This window comes from Hyla sarda, chromosome 1 (genome assembly GCF_029499605.1).
Source record: "Hyla sarda isolate aHylSar1 chromosome 1, aHylSar1.hap1, whole genome shotgun sequence".
NCBI classification, from domain to species: domain Eukaryota; kingdom Metazoa; phylum Chordata; class Amphibia; order Anura; family Hylidae; genus Hyla; species Hyla sarda.
The window spans coordinates 607,840,163-607,847,662 of record NC_079189.1 but is presented as its reverse complement, the minus strand read 5'-3'; the positions used below and the strand labels follow the sequence as shown (position 1 = coordinate 607,847,662).

The 7,500-nt window shown below is 50.8% G+C and overlaps 1 protein-coding gene across 1 annotated transcript in view; it reads left to right on the top strand.

The window, feature by feature from the left end:
* The window catches only part of LOC130299357 (zinc finger protein 615-like), a 68,651-nt gene that overhangs the window by 5,503 nt on the left and 55,648 nt on the right, over window positions 1–7,500 (top strand). The window lies entirely within an intron of this gene.

Here is a 7,500-nt window from a genome sequence, read left to right as displayed (position 1 = left end):
ATACTCTGTGCCGCTGCTTCTCTTTGTGCTCTGTATACTCTGTGCCGCTGCTTCTCTTTGTGCTCTGTATACTCTGTGCCGCTGCTTCTCTTTGTGCTCTGTATACTCTGTGCCGCTGCTTCTCTTTGTGCTCTGTATACTCTGTGCCGCTGCTTCTCTTTGTGCTCTGTATACTCTGTGCCGCTGCTTCTCTTTGTGCTCTGTATACTCTGTGCCGCTGCTTCTCTTTGTGCTCTGTATACTCTGTGCCGCTGCTTCTCTTTGTGCTCTGTATACTCTGTGCCGCTGCTTCTCTTTGTGCTCTGTATACTCTGTGCCGCTGCTTCTCTTTGTGCTCTGTATACTCTGTGCCGCTGCTTCTCTTTGTGCTCTGTATACTCTGTGCCGCTGCTTCTCTTTGTGCTCTGTATACTCTGTGCCGCTGCTTCTCTTTGTGCTCTGTATACTCTGTGCCGCTGCTTCTGTACAGCTGCTTCTATGTACAGTATGTCTGCTCCATACTCCTCACTGATCTGTGTGTTTGCAGTTTATAAAGTTAGCCTGTTTGAAACCCCTCAGCTGGTGTCTGATGTCACACCGGGGACGGGGCCTAACTACAATGGAGCTGAATTCAACTAGAAAGGCTCCTCTTTGCTCCAGGCTGTCTCTGAGTTTGCAGCCTGGTTTGTGTTCGGGCAGCACGTTGGTCAGTGACTAGTCTGCAGTCTGGGCTCCCAGGTTCAGATCCCACCCAGGACATCATCTGTTGCCACCTTTCCCTCAGAAAAATACCGGTCATGGGTGTGGCTGTGGGGGTGGAGCTACAAAAGGGGAGGGGCCAGATTGCACAGGGGCTGAGGGATCAGGGGTTTAAGAAATGGCACGGGGGATGGGAGGGGGGTTTAAGAAATGGCATAGGGGATTGGAGGGATACAATATATATGTGGGGGGAATTTTCCTATATCGCACAAAAAATTTACATTTAGAGAATACCTACCAAAACCCAATTTATGCCGGCGGCGGCGGTAGTGGTGGTGCGCGACAGCAACGCTGGCTCTCTCTGATGACGAGTGACGTCCCCCTGCGCAACGTCAGATAAACAGGCTAATCAGACAGTATCACACATGACAGATTTAGATGCACAGGCTCAGCAGATAGTATCCCACATAACAGGATTAGATACACAGGCTAATCAGACAGTATCACACATGACAGATTTAGATGCACAGGCTCAGCAGATGGTATCCCACATGACAGGATTAGATACACAGGCTCAGCTCACAGTATCACACATGACAGGATTAGATACACAGGCTCAGCAGATAGTATCCCACATGACAGATTTGGATATACAGGCTCAGCAGACAGTATCAGACATGACAGGATTAGATACACAGGCTCAGCAGATAGTATCCCACATGACAGATGTGGATATACAGGCTCAGCAGACAGTATCACACATGACAGGATTAGATACACAGGCTCATCAGGCAGTATCGCACATGACAGGATTAGATACACAGGCTCATATTCCCACATGACAGATTTGGATATACAGGCTCAGCAGACAGTATCGCACATGACAGGATTAGATACACAGGCTCAGCAGACAGTATCCCACATAACAGATTTGGATATACAGGCTCAGCAGACAGTATCACACATGACAGGATTAGATACACAGGCTCAGTAGACAGTATCACACATGACAGGATTAGATACACAGGCTCAGCAGACAGTATCACACATGACAGGATTAGATGCACAGGCTCAGCAGATAGTATCCCACATGACAGATGTGGATATACAGGCTCAGCAGACAGTATCACACATGACAGGATTAGATACACAGGCTCATCAGGCAGTATCGCACATGACAGGATTAGATACACAGGCTCATATTCCCACATGACAGATTTGGATATACAGGCTCAGCAGACAGTATCGCACATGACAGGATTAGATACAGAGCGCAGCAGATAGTTTCACACATTAAAACATTAAATCAGTGTTTCCCAACCAGGGTGCCTCCAGCTATTGCAAAACTACAACTCCCAGCATGCCCGGACAGCCAAAGGCTGTCTGGGCATGCTGGGAGTAATAGTTTTGCAACAGCTGGAGGCACCCTGGTTGGGAAACACTGCATTAAATACACAATTTTGCAGAGAGGTCTCACCAGTCTCTTGTCTTCACTTTCTCCTTTCCCCGGGCGGCTCCAGGTTAAGGAATGTCCAGGGGTTGAGGAGGAATGGGGTGGGCAATTATTTATCCCATGGGGCCACATGAGAAACTAAAAATATTGTGGAGGGCCGGGTAGTTGTCCCCCAGATCAGGCAGCATAGTTGTCCCCCAGATCAGGCAGCATAGTTGTCCCCCAGATTAGGAGCACAGTTGTCCCCCAGATTAGGCAGCATAGTTGTCCCCCAGATCAGGCAGCATAGTTGTCCCCCAGATTAGGCAGCATAGTTGTCCCCCAGATTAGGCAGCATAGTTGTCCCCCAGATTAGGCAGCATAGATGTCCCCCAGATTAGGCAGCATAGATGTCCCCCAGATTAGGCAGCATAGTTGTCCCCCAGATTAGGCAGCACAGTTGTCCCCCAGATTAGGCAGCACAGTTGTCCCCCAGATTAGACAGCACAGTTGTCCCCCAGATTAGACAGCACAGTTGTCCCCCAGATTAGGCAGCACAGTTGTCCCCCAGATTAGGCAGCACAGTTGTCCCCCAGATTAGGCAGCACAGTTGTCCCCCAGATTAGGCAGCACAGTTGTCCCCCAGATTAGGCAGCATAGTTGTCCCCCAGATTAGGCAGCATAGTTGTCCCCCAGATTAGGCAGCATAGATGTCCCCCAGATTAGGCAGCATAGATGTCCCCCAGATTAGGCAGCATAGATGTCCCCCAGATTAGGCAGTATAGTTGTCCCCCAGATTAGGCAGCATAGTTGTCCCCCAGATTAGGCAGCATAGTTGTCCCCCAGATTAGGCAGCATAGTTGTCTCCCAGATTAGGCAGCATAGTTGTCTCCCAGATTAGGCAGCATAGATGTCCCCCAGATTAGGCAGCATAGATGTCCCCCAGATTAGGCAGCATAGATGTCCCCCAGATTAGGCAGCATAGATGTCCCCCAGATTAGGCAGCATAGATGTCCCCCAGATTAGGCAGCATAGATGTCCCCCAGATTAGGCAGCATAGATGTCCCCCAGATTAGGCAGCACAGTTGTCCCCCAGATTAGGAGCACAGTTGTCCCCCAGATTAGGAGCACAGTTGTCCCCCAGATTAGGAGCACAGTTGTCCCCCAGATTAGGAGCACAGTTGTCCCCCAGATTAGGAGCACAGTTGTCCCCCAGATTAGGAGCATAGTTGTCCCCCAGATTAGGCAGCATAGTTGTCCCCCAGATTAGGCAACATAGATGTCCCCCAGATTAGGCAGCATAGTTGTCCCCCAGATTAGGCAGCATAGTTGTCCCCCAGATCAGCATAGTTGTCCCCCAGATTAGACAGCATAGTTGTCCCCCAGATTAGGCAGCATAGTTGTCCCCCAGATTAGGCATCATAGATGTAACCCAGATTAGGCAGCACAGTTGTCCCCCAGATTAGGAGCACAGTTGTCCCCCAGATTAGGAGCATAGTTGTCCCCCAGAGTAGGCAGCATAGTTGTCCCCCAGAGTAGGCAGCATAGATGTCCCCCAGAGTAGGCAGCATAGATGTCCCCCAGATTAGGCAGCATAGATGTCCCCCAGATTAGGCAGCATAGATGTCCCCCAGATTAGGCAGCATAGTTGTCCCCCAGATCAGCATAGTTGTCCCCCAGATCAGCATAGTTGTCCCCCAGATTAGACAGCATAGTTGTCCCCCAGATTAGGCAGCATAGTTGTCCCCCAGATCAGCATAGTTGTCCCCCAGATTAGGCATCATAGATGTAACCCAGATTAGGCAGCACAGTTGTCCCCCAGATTAGGAGCACAGTTGTCCCCCAGATTAGGAGCACAGTTGTCCCCCAGATTAGGAGCATAGTTGTCCCCCAGAGTAGGCAGCATAGTTGTCCCCCAGAGTAGGCAGCATAGTTGTCCCCCAGAGTAGGCAGCATAGATGTCCCCCCAGAGTAGGCAGCATAGATGTCCCCCAGATTAGGCAGCATAGATGTCCCCCAGATTAGGAGCATAGTTGTCCCCCAGATTAGGCAGCATAGTTGTCCCCCAGATTAGGCAGCATAGTTGTCCCCCAGATCAGGCAGCATAGTTGTCCCCCAGATCAGGCAGCATAGTTGTACCCCAGATTAGGCAGCATAGTTGTCCCCCAGATTAGGCAGCATAGTTGTCCCCCAGATTAGGAGCACAGTTGTCCCCCAGATTAGGAGCACAGTTGTCCCCCAGATTAGGAGCACAGTTGTCCCCCAGATTAGGAGCACAGTTGTCCCCCAGATTAGGCAGCATAGTTGTCCCCCAGATTAGGCAGCATAGTTGTCCCCCAGATTAGGCAGCATAGTTGTCCCCCAGATTAGGCAGCATAGTTGTCCCCCAGATTAGGCAACATAGATGTCCCCCAGATTAGGCAGCATAGTTGTCCCCCAGATTAGGCAGCATAGTTGTCCCCCAGATTAGGCAGCATAGTTGTCCCCCAGATCAGCATAGTTGTCCCCCAGATTAGGCATCATAGATGTAACCCAGATTAGACAGCATAGTTGTCCCCCAGATTAGGCAGCATAGTTGTCCCCCAGATCAGCATAGTTGTCCCCCAGATCAGCATAGTTGTCCCCCAGATTAGGCATCATAGATGTCCCCCAGATTAGGAGCACAGTTGTCCCCCAGAGTAGGCAGCATAGTTGTCCCCCAGAGTAGGCAGCATAGTTGTCCCCCAGAGTAGGCAGCATAGATGTCCCCCAGATTAGGCAGCATAGATGTCCCCCAGATTAGGCAGCATAGATGTCCCCCAGATTAGGCAGCATAGATGTCCCCCAGATTAGGCAGCATAGATGTCCCCCAGATTAGGCAGCATAGATGTCCCCCAGATTAGGCAGCATAGTTGTCCCCCAGATTAGGCAGCATAGTTGTCCCCCAGATTAGGCAGCATAGTTGTCCCCCAGATTAGGCAGCATAGTTGTCCCCCAGATCAGCATAGTTGTCCCCCAGATTAGGCAGCATAGATGTCCCCCAGATTAGGCAGCATAGATGTCCCCCAGATTAGGCAGCATAGATGTCCCCCAGATTAGGCAGCATAGATGTCCCCCAGATTAGGCAGCATAGATGTCCCCCAGATTAGGCAGCATAGATGTCCCCCAGATTAGGCAGCATAGATGTCCCCCAGATTAGGCAGCATAGATGTCCCCCAGATTAGGCAGCATAGATGTCCCCCAGATTAGGCAGCATAGATGTCCCCCAGATTAGGCAGCATAGTTGTCCCCCAGATTAGGCAGCATAGTTGTCCCCCAGATTAGGAGCACAGTTGTCCCCCAGATTAGGAGCATAGTTGTCCCCCAGAGTAGGCAGCATAGATGTCCCCCAGAATAGGCAGCATAGATGTAACCCAGATTAGGCAGCATAGATGTCCCCCACATTACGAGCATAGTTGTCCCCCAGATCAGTATAGTTGTCCCCCAGATCAGTATAGTTGTCCCCCAGATCAGTATAGTTGTCCCCCAGATTATGAGCATAGTTGTCCCCCAGATCAGTATAGTTGTCCCCCAGATCAGTATACTGTAGTTGTCCCCCAGATTACGAGCATAGTTGTCCCCCAGATCAGCATAGTTGTCCCCCAGATTATGAGCATAGTTGTCCCCCAGATCAGTATAGTTGTCCCCCAGATCAGTATAGTTGTCCCCCAGATCAGGCAGCTTCCCCCCCCCCCCCCCCCACACACACACATATATATATATAGGAGCATAGTTGTCCCCCAGATCAGTATAGTTGTCCCCCAGATCAGGCAGCTTCCCCCCCCCCCCCCACACACACACATATATATATAGGAGCATAGTTGTCCCCCAGATCAGTATAGTTGTCCCCCAGATCAGTATAGTTGTCCCCCAGATTAGGCAGCTTCCCCCCCCCCCCCCCCCCACACACACACACACACACATATATATATAGGAGCATAGTTGTCCCCCAGATCAGTATAGTTGTCCCCTAGATCAGTATACTGTAGTTGTCCCCCAGATTACGAGCATAGTTGTCCCCCAGATCAGCATAGTTGTCCCCCAGATTATGAGCATAGTTGTCCCCCAGATCAGTATAGTGGTCCCCCAGATCAGTATAGTTGTCCCCCAGATCAGGCAGCTTCCCCCCCCCCACACACACATATATATATAGGAGCATAGTTGTCCCCCAGATCAGTATAGTTGTCCCCCAGATCAGTATAGTTGTCCCCCAGATTAGGCAGCTTCCCCCCCCCCCACACACACACACACATATATATATAGGAGCATAGTTGTCCCCCAGATCAGTATAGTTGTCCCCCAGATCAGTATAGTTGTCCCCCAGATTACGAGCATAGTTGTCCCCTAGATCAGCATAGTTGTCCCCCAGATCAGTATAGTTGTCCCCCAGATCAGTATAGTTGTCCCCCAGATCAGTATAGTTGTCCCCCAGATCAGTATAGTTGTCCCCCAGATTACGAGCATAGTTGTCCCCCAGATTAGGCAGCTCCCCCCCCCCCACACACATACATATATACACACACACACACACACACACACACACACACACACATATATATATACACACACACACACACACACACATATACACAGACACAGAGACACATGCACAGACACATGTAAACACAGACACTCACCCGCCCTGCGCAGCAGAGGGAGACAGGATACATGGCCTCTCCTCCTCTTGTAAGACTGCACGGCAGAGGGAAGGTGGGGGAGGGGAAGAGAGGAGACAGGAGGTGCAGCCCCCTCCCCAGCACTGTACAATCTCTTCCTGTCATCGCACAGAGCTCTCCCTGTCACAGGCTGGTGGTGTCAGACCTGGGCATTGTACGGCCCGACAGTCAGTGGGCTTTGTGTTGGGGGCTGAAACTGTAGTGTGGCAGCCTGCAGGTCACAGGCAAAATTTAGTTGCCGGTCATGAAAGCAGTGCTCTTCTGGGTATGCTGCTCAGTCCGCCCCTGTCAGGGAATGAAAAATACCGGCCATTGCATGGCCGGTATTTTTCATCCAAACTTACCGGCACAGCCTGGAATGTAGATGAAAATACCGGCTGTGCCGGTAAAATACCGGCAGGGTGGCAACCCTAGTAAGGAGCCCATCAGTAACATCCATGTGTCCGGGCAGCACAGTGGTCAGTGACTAGCTCCGCCCATCAGTAACATACATACTCTGGTTTGAGTTCGGGCAGCACAGTGGTCAGTGACTAGCTCCGCCCATCAGTAACATACATACTCTGGTTTGTGTTCGGGCAGCACAGTGGTCAGTGACTAGCTCTGCCTATCAGTAACATACATACTCTGGTTTGTGTTCGGGCAGCACAGTGGTCAGTGACTAGCTCTGCCCATCAGTAACATACATACTCTGGTTTG